At 37.4% G+C, this 17,776-nt stretch overlaps 1 long non-coding RNA gene across 16 annotated transcripts; it reads left to right on the top strand.

Annotated features, from left to right (window-relative positions):
* The first annotated feature begins 12,318 nt into the window (after nucleotides 1–12,318).
* On the top strand, nucleotides 12,319–17,178 carry LOC118491231. Of its 16 annotated transcripts, XR_004890905.1 has the most exons (12): nucleotides 12,319–12,564; nucleotides 12,639–12,723; nucleotides 12,818–12,987; nucleotides 14,080–14,147; nucleotides 14,253–14,296; nucleotides 14,447–14,503; nucleotides 14,585–14,685; nucleotides 14,770–15,111; nucleotides 15,293–15,368; nucleotides 15,433–16,399; nucleotides 16,483–16,569; nucleotides 16,949–17,178. It is a non-coding gene; the product is annotated as an uncharacterized LOC118491231 (long non-coding RNA). The 16 variants fall into 16 exon arrangements; XR_004890898.1 differs by having other exon boundaries at nucleotides 12,639–12,987; XR_004890895.1 differs by having other exon boundaries at nucleotides 12,319–12,723.
* Nucleotides 17,179–17,776: the final 598 nt, after the last annotated feature.

Raw genomic sequence — 17,776 nt, 5'->3', positions numbered from 1 at the left:
TCGTAAATAATATATTTGCAAGAGTACTATTCGATTCTGGCGCTGATAAATCCTTTGTGGACCAGAAATTTTGCCAACTGTTAAATATGCCAATCAAAACCCTAGATGTGAAATACGAGGTAGAGTTAGCAGACGGCACGATAGAAACCGTCTCCACTGTTTTAGAGGGATGTGAAATGTCCATTAAGAACCATTCTTTTCCTCTATCTCTACTTCCCTTCAAATTAGCGGGTTTTGACATAGTCCTAGGCATGGACTGGTTATCCCGTAATCAGGCCCAAATCATTTGCGGCAAAAGGCACATAGTGCTGAAGACTCCGAGTGGTGAATCGCTTACCATTCGAGGAGATACGCAGTACGGGTTGCCCGAGGACGTATCTATGCTCAAAGCTTCAAGGTGTTTGAACATAGGCTGCGTAATTTACATGGCTCAGGTGATTATAGAAGAACCTAAGCCGAAGATCGAAGATCTCCCTGTCATCTCTGAATATCCCGAGGTCTTTCCTGAAGAACTACCTGGTTTGCCACCAGATAGACAAGTGGAGTTCAGAATTGATATCATCCCTGGAGCAGCTCCAGTAGCAAGAGCACCTTACAGACTAGCTCCGACGGAAATGAAGGAACTGAGGACCCAGTTGGATGAACTGCTGGCGAAAGGCTTTATCAGACCTAGTTCATCTCCCTGGGGAGCACCGGTCCTATTTGTAAAGAAGAAGGACGGGTCGATGCGGTTGTGCATCGATTATCGAGAACTAAACAAAGTTACCATAAAGAATAGATGTCCTTTACCAAGGATAGATGATCTATTCGACCAGCTGCAAGGAGCAAGCTATTTCTCGAAAATCGACTTAAGGTCGGGCTATCATCAGCTAAGGGTCAGAGATGAAGATGTACACAAGACAGCATTTAGGACTCGCTATGGTCACTACGAGTTCCTAGTGATGCCTTTTGGGCTCACAAATGCACCGGCTGCGTTCATGGATCTCATGAATCGCGTTTGCAAGCCGTACTTGGACAAATTTGTCATTGTCTTCATTGACGATATCCTGATATATTCTAAAAGCCAAGCTGACCACGAGAAGCATCTCCGTTGCATTCTCGAATTATTACAACGTGAGAAACTCTACGCCAAATTCTCGAAATGCGAATTCTGGCTAAGAGAGGTTCAGTTTTTGGGTCACGTTGTGAGTGAGCGTGGTATCCAGGTGGATCCCACTAAGGTAGAGGCGGTCATGAACTGGCAGGAGCCAAAGACGCCTACCGAGATTCGTAGTTTCCTGGGATTGGCAGGATACTACAGGAGGTTTATAGAGAATTTTTTGAGGATTGCTGCGCCCTTAACCTCCCTGACCAAAAAGAAGGAAAAATTCATTTGGGGCCCAAAGCAGCAGGAGTCCTTCGAAATCCTGAAACAAAAGCTAAGCAACGCACCTGTGTTGACATTACCAGAAGGTACTGATGAGTTCGTGGTTTACTGCGACGCATCACACACAGGCATGGGATGTGTGCTTATGCAGAAAGGCAAGGTGATTGCCTATGCTTCAAGACAACTAAAGGTGCATGAAAAGAATTACACCACCCATGATTTGGAGTTGGGTGCCGTTGTATTCGCACTAAAGTTGTGGAGACATTACCTTTATGGCATCAAATTTGTGATTTATTCTGATCATAAAAGTCTCCAACACCTGTTCAACCAGAAGGAGCTGAACATGAGGCAGCGCCGTTGGATGGAAACCCTGAATGATTATGACTGCGAGATCAGGTACCATCCCGGCAAGGCGAATGTAGTCGCTGATGCCCTGAGCAGGAAAGAAAGGGTAAAACCTATTCGAATCAATGCCAAGATCATTGAGGTCAAGAACAATTTGATAGAAAGGATACTAGCTGCGCAGCGAGAGGCTGTGTTGGAAGCTAACTATCCAAATGAAAAGCTAGGAGTAACGGAGGAGCAGTTGACTCTTAGCAAGGATGGAATCTTGAGGCTGAACGGACGTATATGGGTTCCGATTTATGGAGGACTACGAGATGTTATCCTCCAGGAAGCCCATAGTTCCAAATACTCAGTCCATCCTGGTGCTGACAAAATGTATCAAGACTTAAGGGCAAATTATTGGTGGATAGGCTTGAAAAAGTCTGTGGCCGCCCACGTAGCAAAGTGCTTGACTTGTGCTCAAGTCAAAGCTGAGCACCAAAAGCCGTCTGGCTTGCTACAACAGCCTGAGCTTCCCGAGTGGAAGTGGGAATGTGTAACTATGGATTTTATAACCAAGTTACAAAAAACCAGGAAAGGGAACGATACGATATGGGTCATAGTCGATAGGCTGACTAAATCAGCTCATTTCTTACCCATCAAGGAGACGTATAGCTCTGACATGTTAGCCCAACTTTATGTTGATAAGATTGTAGCCTTACACGGCATACCTGTGACTATTATCTCCGACCGAGATACCAGGTACACATCTCATTTCTGGAAGAGTTTCCAGCAATCTTTGGGCACGCGTTTAAACTTCAGTACGGCTTACCATCCACAGACAGACGGTCAAAGTGAGCGTACTATCCAAACGCTAGAAGACATGCTTCGTGCATGTGCGATCGATTTAGGTGGTAACTGGGATAAGAACCTACCCCTAATCGAATTCTCCTACAATAACAGCTACCATACCAGCATAAAGGCTGCGCCTTTCGATGCATTATACGGTAGAAAATGTAGATCGCCTGTTTGTTGGGCGGAAGTGGGAGAGGTCCAATTATCGGGACCAGAGATAGGTTTCCAGACAACGGACAAGATTGTCCAAATACGGGAACGTCTCAAGGCTGCCCGAGATAGGCAGAAAAGCTACGCCGATCCAAAACGTAAGGATCTTCACTTCGAAGTAGGTGAAAAGGTGTTGCTTAAGGTGTCACCCTGGAAGGGGGTGATGCGTTTTGGCAAGAAAGGTAAACTGAGTCCGAGGTACATAGGACCTTTTGAGGTTATTGAACGTGTCGGATCAGTTGCCTATAAATTAAATTTGCCTGAAGAGCTCAATGGAATCCATAATGTGTTCCACATCTGCAATCTCAAGAAGTGCTTCGCCGATGAATCATTGGTGATCCCACATACAGATGTGCATATAGATGAGAGCTTAAAGTTTATAGAAAAACCTTTGTCGATTGAGGATCGACAGGTAAAGAAGCTTCGCAGAAAGCACGTACCAATTGTAAAGGTCAAATGGGATGCTCGTAGAGGTCCTGAATATACGTGGGAAGTCGAAGCTACAATGAAAGAAAAGTACCCCTATTTATTTGAGTAAATCTCGGGTCGAGATTTATTTTAAGGGGGTGAGGATGTAACACCTCGAATTTTTGTGTCCAATAATGTGTTAACACGTGTCATTAGATTACACGTGGCATCTATAATAAATAAGGGACTAATTTTGACAAACCTTGAAAGTATGTAAATTCGAGGGTTATAAATGTCAACAAGGGTAAATATACTGTATAGTAACCCTAAATAATGCTTGAACCTTCAAACGAATAAATCATAGATCGTACGTAAGCGAAACACGAAAGAAAGTGAGAGATTACAAGCTACAGGGGTTAACTGTGTCAACATGTTTAAATTATACCTCTGAGTGACCCTTTAACGTTCCCAAGGCGTTGTAACGGTATTATACACTCACTAGATATAATATATAAATTTCGCGAAGTTTCGTTATGAAACGAGAAAGTTACAATCGGATCCGTACGAGAAGGGTTAAAAGCGTCAATAATATAAATTTAGGCCTTCTGAATAATAAATAAATTAACCAGGGGCTTGACAATATGGGTAAATAACGCGAGGTCCCTAATCGTAATTAATCGAGGGCCTTATCGCAAAGTTACCCCTTCAAACCCGAAAGGTCAGGTAATTAATTACAAAGATTTTTAATCATTACATAAAGATTTGAAAAAGATTTATTTCTAACCCCTTACGGACCGTAAAGGGTATGCCTTACGGACCGTAAGGAGGGGGGAATGATTGCTGAGATCCGCCTATGGCTTACGGACCGCAAGGCCGAAGCCATACGGTCCGTAAGCAATGCCCAGCGACAGAAAGTTGGCTGTTGGCTGTCCAAAGCGGTAGAACATGAATGTATGGGTTTTCCAGGGTCATGGGCGCCCCCTATCCGACCCATAACTCCCTAGGCCACCTGCCATTCATCCATGGGCACTAGTAGAGTGTGTTGTGATGATCTTAGACCATGTCCTTGGCTATAAATAGGACCATTGTGCTCATAACCTTCATCACAACTCAAAACACATTCTCTGGTCATCCTTGGAAGCTTTCAAGCATTCTCCTCTGCTCTATAACCAAGTCTTAACTTCAGTAAGTTGCTTAGATCCTTTGTGGTTTGAATTATGCTTAATATATAGCTAAAAATCAAACCGTCGTAAATACGGTTTGACTATTAAATAAATCCGTGATGGTTCTGTCTTATGACGAATCAAAGGTAGCTATGAGTTGGTATTAATGTGGGTAATAAACCTCTAAAAGGGTTCCCTCTGATCACCACTCTAACTATGTCAAATATCGAGTCAAACGTGCGGTTAAAAAGTCAACAGAAAGCTATTTTTGCGATTTATGCATAATCTGTAATGTATATGCTATGAAACCTGTTTAGACACTTGTAAAACATGATATTAAGTATATAAACTTGTTTGCGCTCGTTTGAATCGACCATTTGCTATATTGAACCGGTTCGGAGCCGAATGTCGCAAAAGTTTGACTTTTGCTTTGACTTCAGTTCTGACCCGTTTTAGTGAGGTATAGATATGCCTTAGGACTCTCTTAGGACCAGGTCACATGGTGGTATAAACCTCTGTGATCGGTTCATGAGTTATCCGAGTCTTTTGCGCGTTTCCGTTAATCGCCTAAAAGTTGACCGTAACGCCATTTTGAAAATAAAACGAGTATTTCGGACACGTGAACGGACCAGAACCTTGCTTATTAAATTATAAGCATGTCCTTAAAGTTTCACGTCAATCCGAGGTCTAGAATGAGAGTTATGCTAATTAGCGCAATTAAAATAAACTTTTGTAATAAACAGCGCAATTAGCATAACGCCTATCTAAACCAAGATTTCGTCACCAAAACTTTTACCCACTGTTATAAATTAATATTTTGGGAATTTTAAAGATTTTTAATAATTTTTACCCTGCTCATAACCTGCGGTTATGGCTACGGTTCGGTGAATACCGAATATGCCCTTTTCGACCAAAACTTGAGTTCTACAAGGTCTTTTGACCCGATTCCAATTGCTACTGATTTTAAATAATAAATAAAGTATTTTAACTTTATAAACTGTTCGGAAAACCCAGATTTCCTGTAGAACTCGAAAAGCTCTTTAAAAGTCTTTAAAAAGACCGAAAAACCCCTACGGGGCGATATATTAACTAAAACTCGTTACGGGTATCACGGAAGGTATCCTACAGATACCACAACCTCTTTAAGGCATATTGACTTAGGAAATAAGCGTAGGACTCTCATGGTTAACCGTTTCGCCTATTGCGCGCACGGTTCGGCTTATGAAACTAGTTTTCATAAATTAGCCGATACGGGTCAAATTATATTATTTGAACCCCAAAATCCAGAGTGTGAACCATAAACCCATATAAAACAAGTCTCTGAACTTGTTGGGTCAGAATCACACTCCATTCTCGGTTTCCGCCTTTTCGCGCGATTAAACCATATATATATATATTCCGGAACCAACCGGTCTAGGCTACGGCCAATATAAAGACCCGTTAGGATTCTAAGAGGTTAATTAAAACCTTCGTTCCAGATTAGGAGCCCCAGTAAAAGCTATCGGTGATTTAATCAAATTAAGGAATAATACTTGCAAAGGTAAATACTTTAACTTATTTCCCCTATACGGGCTTGGGTTACGGTATGTTAATACCGCTTGATTGAGCATTATGTTTTTCCATCGCTTAGGTGGTTAATTGAATAATATGATCGGCTCATTTAAACAGTTTTGTTTCTTAAAAGCCTTTGGGGGGTTAATGACCGTTGTCCCGGATATCCTTGGCATCATTTTACGAAATGGCCACAACCATCGACATCCCGGTGTAGGCGTACACCCTGTATATATTGTCGACATTAAATTAAAAGACGTAGCCGTTGGTTTGTATACTACGGTTTTACGCACTGTGGTGTGTCTATTAATCTTTAACCCGGCACGACCCGGGCTACTGAACGCATAAAAGAACATGTAAAACGTTCACAAGATCATTATGATTTTCCCAAGTTATAAAGGAGTTTGTGCCTTGTGCATTCAAATCAATTTTATTAAACATTTTCAAATGTGTCAGTTGAACGTATTTACCAGTGTAAACTGACGTATTTTCCCCAAAAAGATTAAGTGCAGGTACTATACGAAATGGGCTGGTATTGGCTTCCTAAGCATCATAAATAGTCTCGCAAACTCGATGCTGCGTCTGAATGAACAACATTTTATTATTTGATCCGCTGTGGATATATTCGACTTCTGTAATACATTTGATATTACAACCAGAGGTTGAAGTTATATATTTATCTTTAAGCTTCCGCTGTGCATTTATATAATTGTGTGGTTTGACTATATTGTTGCCAACATCGTCACGGTAATCCCCCACCGGGCCCACCGGTGATACACGTGGAAATCGGGGTGTGACATTATGTCCAAAAGGTCTTAGAACTGAAAAATTGAAATATTGCACTTATTGCTAATGGGTTGGATAATCAAAACACGGATTTTATGAATCATTTGTTCGTAACTCGGTTTCCGTGATGTGAAATTTACATGGTTGGTTCCGTAATTTTATTACGGACTCACAGGAAAAAGAACGGGCTTAAACGGACAACCGAGTAAAAAGTTATGATGGTTTAAAGTTAGAATTTTTGAAATTTTCGGAGCTGGGCAAAAATGTAGGTCCAGAAACTGGACCTGCTGGAAAACGCTCTCCCCTGCGCCACGCGACGGGGGCATAGGGAACTAACGCGGCATGCGGGGCCGCCCGCGGCACGCGAAGGATATAATCAAGTCTGGCCAAGCTGGCGTGTGGCGCGATAGACATGAAATCAAAATTTTATTATTTTTGTCATGTATTTGTCATTAGGGCTTATCTAGGCTCGGTTAATATCGTCAAAACTAATTATTTACATGGTTTTGACCTCAGGTGATGCTCGTTAGTTTCGGATGCCGATCAAGCGTGAAATCAGGAACCGAACACCATTTTTGAAGCTTCCGCGCTAATCTAAACATGTCTTGAAAATGATATTTTGTAAACACTAGTAGATGTGAATGTTTAAAACTAGATAGTTGGTTGTGATGTTTCGCTAAAACAATGTAAATCCTAACTTATGAACTAAGTTTTGCTAAGTATGAAGTTTGTTTTAAAAATATCCGTATTTTATGATTAAAATAATAGAGATTCAAGATGAGTGTTACAAGTTGGTAATCAGAGTTTAAAGTTGTTAACAAAGTGTGTTTGGTTCAAGCTTGATCAAGCATCCGGTAAGAGTTAATTGTTTTAAATAGATTTATTGAATATAGAAAGGAAACATGAATTGATGTGCACGGGAAGAGTGTATTAACACACTCAAACCCGGAAAGTGCATTAAATAAGAACGGTTAAAACAAGTTATGAACTTGACTAAACCGAAATAAATAAACCATATGTTATAGATGAAATGTTTAATGCTTGATTTGAACGTTTCAGTTTTAAAGATGGCAGATAAAGGTAATGATGATGCGGTGCCGAGAGTCACCGAGCAAATGAGAGAGGTGATTCCCGAGGAGGTAGGAAAGGCAATCAAAAATAGCTTATCCAGTTTTATTGATAAGATCCAAAATACGGTACTATCGGTTGTTGATGAGAGAATCAAGAAATTGGAAGATAGTGCCAACGTAGCTAAGGAGAAATCTGGAGAGCACAAGGGTTGCTCGTACAAAGATTTTATGGCATGTAAACCGCGACTCTACAACGGAGAGGTGGATCCAATAGTATGCCAAAGATGGTTGAGTGATATCGAAGGGGTGTTTGAGAGAACCCACTGTGACACGAATGATTTCATGGCTTATGGCACAAGTCAGCTGAGAGGTCAAGCAAAAGACTGGTGGGATAATAAGAAAAAGGAGATAGGAAGTGAAGCGACGAATGCGCTGACATGGGACGAGTTTAAGGTACCACTCCTTAAACACCACAGTCCCAAAGCGGTTATCAATCGAATCAAAGAAGAATTCATTCAGCTTAGGCAGAAAGGCGAATCTATTGATAAGATCACGGAGATCTTTCTCGACAAACTGAGGTTTTGTGATGAGTTGGTGACATCCGAAGAACAGAAGGTGTATTATTATTATAATATGCTAAGCGCAGAGTATCGGGAGTTCATGACTCCTTCAAAATATGAGACTCTCATCGAAATCATTAACACTGCTCGAGAGAGGGAGATAGAGCTAAAGAAACAGATTGAAAGGGGTGAAAAAGGGCGCAAGTGGTTAACCCAAGCCCTACGAAAAAGGCACACACGACTGAGTCGTCGAAGAAACAAGAGGGAAAAAGCGGGTCGCCAAGCTGCAAGGTATGCGGGAAAGGGCACAAGGGTGAGTGCCGGTTTAAAGATAAGCCATGTCCAATATGTGAAATCAAAGGTATGCGTGGCGCGACAGACATGAAATCAAATTTTTATTATTTTTGTCATGTATTTGTCATTAGGGCTTATCTAGGCTCGGTTAATATCGTCAAAACTAATTATTTACATGGTTTTGACCTCAGGTGATGCTCGTTAGTTTCGGATGCCGATCAAGCGTGAAATAAGGAACCGAACTCCATTTTTGAAGCTTCCGTGCTAATCTAAACATGTCTTGAAAATGATATTTTGTAAACACTAGTAGATGTGAATGTTTAAAACTAGATAGTTGGTTTGATGTTTCGCTAAAACAATGTAACTCCTAACTTATGAACTAAGTTTTGCTAAGTATGAAATTTGTTTTAAAAATATCCGTATTTTATGATTAAAATAATAGAGATTCAATATGAGTGTTACATACTGCAATAAGGAAAGGGTAGTATAGTCTTTTCACAGGTTTTTGAAGGCTCAACAAACGGTCAAATAACTAATCGGAAGGTGGTAGGCAGTTACGTTTCGAAATCTGTGAGTGGCATTAGGCAACATCTTAAGATAGAGTGTCAATAAGTAACCCGAGCTAAACCATAGGGAAGCAAATTGTAATTTACTTTAACCAAAATAGCTCAGCACTATTATAATTATAAATGTGATTATAAACTTTTTGCATAAAAGTCTTAAGCAAGTTATATTAGTGTCTAATTATCTCTTGATGGCCTATTGATATGACTGTCCGTGGCATAACTGGGCTTGACAACTTGCATGTTCAAAGTAGTCCACATTTATTTCAATTTAATTTTTTCTATGAATAATTATGTTCCATGTTGCCATCTAAATCTCACAAATAACCTGTTGTAAGGAGTGGTGAAAAGGACTTGGGCCACGTGAGTAGTCTTAGGTTCGATCCCCACCTCCATCAAAAGTTATTCCCAACCCAAGGATGGCAAGGACTCCGGTTCAAGCCTGAGGAACCCGAGTTTTCTATTACGGCGCCTTTACTCCAGCGGGTCGCTCTGTCACAACAGGCGGTCGATTCGTGTGGAGGGTGCAACTCCTGTCAAGTGGCAGGGGGTCGAAAATTTTCTCAGGGAAAGCTATGTCCCATTTCTACCGAGGCGTAGGCCCCGTTAAGACAACATAGTCCTTGGGACAGAAATAGGGCGGACCTGCGTCTTGCGGGTATATATTAACCGTCTGTTGTGAAGTACACCTTTAAAAAAACCTGTTGTAAGAACCTCGTGCTAAAAATATATAAAGGGTGATGTACTTAAAGCGTCACATCAGTGCTACATAAACAATAGGGTGTTAACTAGGACGGCCCTTAACAACCATGTTGTTTATAGCCCTCCAATCATTATTTAATTTAGTTTCATTTTAACGTTAATTCACTGTTTGATTCAAAAAATTATAAATTTAAATTAAACAATAAACAAAAAGAAATTAACACACTAAATTTTATTTTACTAAATACTTATCCCAAGATTGGTCATCATGTCGTATGCTAGTTGATGAATTACGTCCGTACACTTTTATAAAGTAGAGAATCCATATTTACGTGTAGTATCCTCTTTTTGTTTAAAATATCTATACTCATGTTCTAAGTCACCGACAAGTCATAAAAAAGCCGGTGACTCATCCAAAAACGGATTTGCAGAAATAATAATGATTCACCAAACGCCCATGAGAAACCTCTCGATCTTTTTCAAGCGTTAATTGTCTTGTATGTGGTAGTGAGTATCCGGCTATGTTTTTTTTTAAAAGTTGAATCGTTGCCTGAGTCGCAGTAATAATCAAGTCATCAATCACTCCTCCTGAGTCAGGTGAAGAGTCGGAGTGCAACTTGTCGGATTGCGAAGAGTCGGAGTATAAAAACAACTAGAGAGATTTGAAAGGGTCGTATAGTCTTTTCATAGTTTCTTGAAGGGAGAACAAACGGTCAAATAACTAGAGGGTGGCAGCCAGTTACGTGTGGACATCTGGGAGTGGCACTAGGCAAGATCTGTAAGATAGGGTGTCAATAAGCAACCTAAGCTAAACCACAGGGGGGCAAATTGTAATTTACTCTAACCAAAATAGCTCAGTAGTTAAAATACGACAAAAAAACACAACTTACTCATTGATTTTCCACTTTGATCCTCTTTTTTGGCTCTCTGTTGTATTTTTGTGGTTCCATTGTTTCTTCTTTCTTGTTCCTACATAAAAACCCAAAATAAAACTCCATAATTTGCACTTGATTTGGTTAGATATAGTGTATCAGATGAGAGAAGGTAGAGAGAAGGAGAATCGCGAGTATTAACATGAGGTTACATGATATGATATGATAACTTATTTCTATATTTAAAATAAGTTAAATGACACCTTTACCCCCAATCAATTAAGTCAACCTATTTTAAACTCACACATATTACCAAAATGCCACTAAGATGATCTCAACCATTAAACAAACTCATCTAATGGCCAAGATCACTTCTTACAATTTGTAGGAAAAGTAGGCTTTGTAGCCAACTCCTACCCTATATTTATAAACGTGATTATAAACTTTTGCATAAAAGTCGTAAGCAATTTATATGAGTGCCTTAGGGCATGTTTGGATGAGCTTTTTTATTTTCCTTATTGACTTTTTAACCTTCTTATCTCCTTTTTGGAAAAGTCACAACCAAGTGACTTTTTCATTTCTCATTTTCAACGTCTAAAAAACTCATTTTCATCTTATTACCTAAATACCATTTCACAAAAACTCCTTTTACAAGAAGTCAATAAGTCATAAGGAAGTAAAATAAGCTAATCCAAACATTACCTTATTATCTATTGGTAGCCTATTGATATCACTATCTATGCCATAACTACAGTTGACAACTTGCATGTTCAAAGTAGTGCACATGTATTCCATTTTAATTTGATGTATGAATAATTATGTTCCACGTTGCCTTCTAAATGCCACAAATAACTGTTGTTAGAACTGCCGACTACATTAACATCAACAATATATAAAATAATTATTACTAGTTTTATTTTTTACGTTCATGTTGCGGCGAAACCGAGCAAATGATAATGTAAAACAAACATGATTTAAAAATAGATCATGTTGTTTCAATATCATTGATAATTAAATATAAACCGTAAAGTGTTTACAGGTAATTTACATCGAGATAGTTGGTAAACGGGCAACAAGCTGCGCCGCTACCCCTTTAGTTTATCATCGTATCATTTTATGATATCTAATACATATTTTATTTTGAGTACAACTTCGTTTTTAACAAAACTTATAACGGAATGTCAAGGAAAAAAAATTAAGTACAACAACGTACTTAAGTTTTTAGAAAAAAAATTATAAACATAGATTATTAAAGAAGTATCAAATTAATCAATCGATAAATTAATATATGTTCTAAAAAAGAAAAAAAAGAATTATTAAAAAATGGTAAAGAAAAGATATGGTTTTAAAAAAGAAAAAAAATAAAAATATGTTATTAAAAGTAAATGTAATAATAAACTATTATAATATATTAAATAAAAAATAATAAAAAGCTGTATATTATTATAAAAATAAAGTTACTATTCATCGTTCTTCATCAGCAATATCTATCTATTATACTAAAGCAAAATAACTTTGTCACATCACCTGCTGATGTGGCAATGCTACTTATGCAGAGAATTCTATATTTGAGCGGGCAAATCCTTTTCCTCATTCCTTAGCCATTTTGTTAAGCGGTATTATGTTCTTCAATATGGAAACTCCAATAATTTCTCAATCAATTGAAATCTTCTCCAATACTCTTCAATCAATCTTTAAAACCTCATAAAAATTCATATATCTTGCCTGTTCCATCGTTCCATCTCTCCGTTACAATCAAAAACCCTAAATCCAGTGTTTCCTTTCATCATTTGCCTCCTAATTGAAAGAACCTAGATCTCATCTCTCTACTCTCTACCTGGTAAGTTTTCGTTTAGGGTTTGATTTCATATCTTGATGTTTCTATCCTGCTTCTTTCTCGATTTCCCGTCTCAGATTCTTAACACATCGACCCTTGAGGCCATGGGAGATGGTAAAAAAGAAGAGACAGAGAGTGGTGGAGTAATGGATGCCGTTCAAGGTCTCTGTCTGGCCGTCCTATCAAAAGAACCCTAAATTTCTACCTTTGCCTCTGTCTAATCTCTATGATTTCTTTATATTCGATTTTGTAAAAGAAAAACAAGAGAGAGAGAGAGAGAGAGAGAGAGGAAGCAAATGAGGGACGCAGAGGGATATGAAGGTCATCTTCTCCGACAACCGGTGTCTGCGATAGGGATACCGGTTTCTTAGTATTCAGCGGTGGCGGTTCCAATGTTGTTGTTGATGGCGGTTTCTTTTTTAAATGGTATGTTTGTCATAAATAAATTTAATTCCATTGATTGTGGCTTTAATCTTGAAGTTATAATGTGGATTTAGATGCTTACTGGTTTTTTTTTGTAATTTGACTGAATTTGTTGTTGTTGTTGTTTGTGTTGGTTTTCGTCTGGGTGTTGGTTATCGTCTGGGTGTTGGTTAATTGCTTGAATCTTGATGGTTTTCTTCAAGTTATAATGTGGTTTTGCATGTTTGTTGTTTATTTATTTATTTAGTTTGATTGAACTTGGTGTTGGCTTTCATCTGGGTGTTGCTTAATTTCTTGAATCTTGAAGGTTTTCTTGAAGTTATAACGTGTTTATCACCAATAACAGGAAAAAATTTGGGTTGAACTGGTAATTCGTAACGAATTTTGAATATTATAACAATGAGTTTGACTTTCAAATGTCAAAGTTCATGTCTTTCTATGCAGTGAAGTTTTGCATTGCATATTTGTATCATAATAACTTCTTTTAATATTATTACAGAAATGAGTTTTTGGATATGATAATATAATGGGGAAAAAGGAAGCTGTTTTTCTTCAATTAAAAAGGCTCTCAGTCCTCACTCAAAGGAAAAGAAAAACCAGGTTTGATATAAGTATATAACCTTTCGGTGAAAATCATTGAAAAGTAACGAGATTTTAATATCGTTTCATGAACATCAGGCGTGCATTTTTAACAGAAAAAACCACACAAGTTTCAATATTGTTTTAACAGAAAAAATCACTCAAGTTTCCATATTGTTTTATTACTGTGAATTTATTCATAATTGGTTTAAACCGAGTGACATAAATGATACAATTATGAAAGTTGGTTACTTTTCAGTGTTAAGTGACTTTTTTCAAAGTCATATCACATATGTTACCTTAAGTTAAATTAGGGCATTTTGCATAGGTTTGTTTGTGATGATTATAAGATTGAAATTATGAAGTATGCATTAGTTAGTTTAACGTTCAGGCGTTAACTGTGATAAACAAGACTCCCTTTTCATTGTTTCTTTGTAAAACTTGCTATAAAGTATGATGAAGTTATAACCAGTTCTTACTTAAATTCCTATAACTTTCACGTTTTCCTTTTAACAGCAGGTGATTGATACGTAAGCCGTTTCAGATCGCTTCACATATTAGGGATTTTCATTCGATTTACTAAGGTATGTTCAATCAGTTGTTTATAATGCTATAATTAATCATGTAATTTTTATTTTTAATAATAGCTTTTGATAACAACTAATAAAAATTGTGTTGATGTCTTCTAGATGGAAAATCTCTTATCGCAATGGTACATGTTTTAGATTTAGTGGTAAGAGTCATATTTTCATGGCCAGTTCAAAAATAAAATCTGGCCTGCAAACATTTTTTTTGTGTAAAATTCAACTATGTCTTTAAAAATTTTTATATAAGGCTTCTCATTTACTTTATTTAGCCTCTTCACCCTACAATTTTTTTGTAGAGATGAAAAACCTATGGATAACCTGGTGATTTAAAGCGCTTCTAATACTTTAGTGAGGTAGCACATGAGCTGGTTCATCTTCTTGGGCACATGATATTTTCTTGACATGTCTAATTTTTTTGGCTATGCTTCTTGCAGTTGAACATGCTCTATTTTATAGAGACGAATCTGGGTGATTTTGGGTGTCTGGTGTCAAAAAGTAGTCGACTTAGGTCAACTTTGTTTGGTACAGTACAAGGGTGGGTGCATAAAAGCATTTTAGCCGATCTTGGCGTTAGTTATATAGTACGTGTTTAAAATAACATGTTAATCGATTGATACAGAACACCATGGTCAGACCACTGATCGAAGGATTTGGCCGGTAATTACATCAAAACTCGAGCAACGACAACGTGTGAGGTAGCGGCGGTTGTGGTGGAGGTAAACCGCCAAGAGAAGAAGAAAAAAAGGGAAAACAGGAGTTTGACATCAACTTCCATTGTTGGTTTAAATTTAAAGGAGGTCAAAGATGTACGGATGGCAATGTTAGTGGCGGTTGAGTGCAAATAAGGTTTACCAGTCAGGAGGAACAGGGGTTTGTTTTCATGTGAGGCTATATGTCTACTTGCTATTGATAAGAAAAATGAGTTAATTAGTTGTTGCTGCAAGTAATAGTTCAATGTCTGGTAAGTAAGTTTCTGGTTCGGTCATGTTTATTAACAGTTGGTTTTATAAATAGTTAACACGTTCCATTATATCTGGAATGACTTTATAACAAAAGAAATCTACTGATTTCAATACTTGGTGTGTTTTCTTTGTTTATAAAGAAAAGAAAAAAGATCATTCACCAGTTTATTGTTTATATAGGGTGGTGGTGAAAGCCTGAATCAACTCTATAAACGTTGAACAAATTCATTGCAAGCGATTGGCAGTAAATACCAAGGTAAAATTTTGTCTTACCATCCTTTTTTAGTTTTCACTTAGATTAATGATTGTTGAGATGACAGGGGAGCGGGTTGGGGTGGTGACTCATGGTGGTGTGATCAGAGCACTTCACGAGCGGGCTTCTTTAGGTACAGGACACCGAGCAGGAAGGATACTGAATGTTTCAGTCAATGTATTACACTTATCGGATCCCGAAAAATGGGTGATCAAATCATGGGGGGATGTTAGTCATTTGAATGGAGCCGGGTACTTAGAGCATTCACATCCAATCCATCAAATTATACATACATTTCACTAAAAAACAATTCCTATATCAATATATTTCCACTAAAAACAAATACTTTTTCTCTCTCCTTTCAATTAAATAATATTATCATTACCTTTTTCTCTCACTTTCACCCACAACCACTTTTAAAACATATTAAAAAATTATAACGGGTGAACAGTGTCCCCCCAAATATACAGATGAACAGTAACATTTTCTCTCTCCTCTACTCACAACCACTTTTTATACCCTTTATAATATAAAAACCCCTCCTCACATAATTTGATGGTTAGGATGTGAATGCTCTTAGACTCGGGTTTTGGTGGCGATCGAACTTCTGGTCAGGCTTTTTCGTACATGTCCATTTCTTGACTTGCTAGATGCATTTAATAACCAACATGTCAAGTCTTTGATGGGCTGTGAATTATTAATGCCCTGAATTAATTTGTTTCTAATCCCATTAATTGGGCAATAGCGATTTGGTAGAGAGATATTATGTTTGAATTGTTGGCCCACATTGCACATGGTTGCAAATGAAGATAATCTGGATTATTATTGGACTTTGAAGGGTGTTAGAATCAATAATTAATGACACAGCTATAAGTTCACAACTAATTGCGAGAAATTAATATTTGATTCTAGAGGCGTAGGACTACAAAAGATGATATTTGAGAACTGATATTTTGGGAAATTGTCGAATACCATCCTCAGCTTTTAAAAGATGACATGGTTGTAAACGAAAGCACCATCTTTCTCTATTCTAGGTTTATATCACTTATCACCATCAGTTCTTTTATGTATGGTGTTTTTATTTATCTAGGATTTAACATATGCTGTTACCATGCAGTGTTATGGGTCAGTTTGCATATTTAGAGGAACACAGTGGAAAACGGCCTATTGTGCTTTCAGAACGGAAGCATGTTTCCCTCTCGAGGTAAGATATTGAACTTTTTGGTCCTGTTCCCGGTGAAATGGGTTAAACAAGGCGTTTTTTAGCAACGGTTCATTGGATTGGGTTGTGTTGTGTTGACCAAATTCACTTTGTTGAACTTTTGTAATATACATAGGTAAAGAATTAAATATAATATAAGTCTTCAACTATATCAACTAAAGGCCATATGCATTCAAATATACTACAACAGACTTTCAACCTTGCAACCCATATGAGGTTTTCCAACTTTTAATAATAGCAATAATACACATCATATAATCAATATTTAACACATGAGTCGCTAACTATTTGGACCTTATGCTTCTTTGAGCAGTTATCAACGGGGTTCACACTTTACCTATCTTTTGTTTTCTTATTTCAGTATGGACTTTGGAACCGGAAGAATCCGAAAGGTGAGAGGACAAACTGGGTTATGCATGAATACAGGTTTATCGATCAAGAGCTCTAAAAAGGCTGTTATTATGCATGTCAGGGGTCGTTGATTATGACTATTTTTGTCATTCTTTTTAGTATATATTTTGATATTTTTATATAGCTGTAGTACAATGATTTGTAAGTGCTTTAGTTATTAGTATTTATAAGGTTGTACAATTCGCTACGTTTAACCACTTAAATTTAACACAATTTTGCGAAGTGCAACCTATATTACATGTTGCATATTTTAAAAAGGCTCGCACGTTGTAAAAAAAAAAGCTTACCAGAAATTTTATACGATTGACATGCCACGTCAAGTATTTTAGATTTCCACATCTCCCACTCCGTTTCCATGTAAGTTAATATTAGAAACTAGATATAAAGGTTATACATTATTAGCACGCCACGTCAATGCCCATTGCATAAGGGGCTCATTATTAACTGTGATGTGGGATAAAACCCATGTCATAATTAATAAATCAATTATTTTAATTTAATTTTGTTTTTTAGATTATAAACATAATAAATTTATAACACTATTAAATCATAAAATGTTTGTGTTAAGCCACCCGTGATACTCGCGGGATCTTAGACTAGTATATATATATATATATATATATATATAATCGTTGTAAAATTTTGTAACTATATATAAACACCCATGTACACATAAACGGTTGGAATCCTGTAATATAAAATTTAGCATGCGAAGTGTATGAAGTGAAGTAAAAAACAAGTCATGATGGCATTTTCGTAATCAAGAATAGTACACTAT

This window comes from Helianthus annuus, chromosome 4, assembly GCF_002127325.2.
Source record: "Helianthus annuus cultivar XRQ/B chromosome 4, HanXRQr2.0-SUNRISE, whole genome shotgun sequence".
Taxonomy (NCBI): domain Eukaryota; kingdom Viridiplantae; phylum Streptophyta; class Magnoliopsida; order Asterales; family Asteraceae; genus Helianthus; species Helianthus annuus.
The sequence above is the reverse complement of the archived record's forward strand: the minus strand, read 5'-3'. Positions and strand labels throughout refer to the sequence as shown.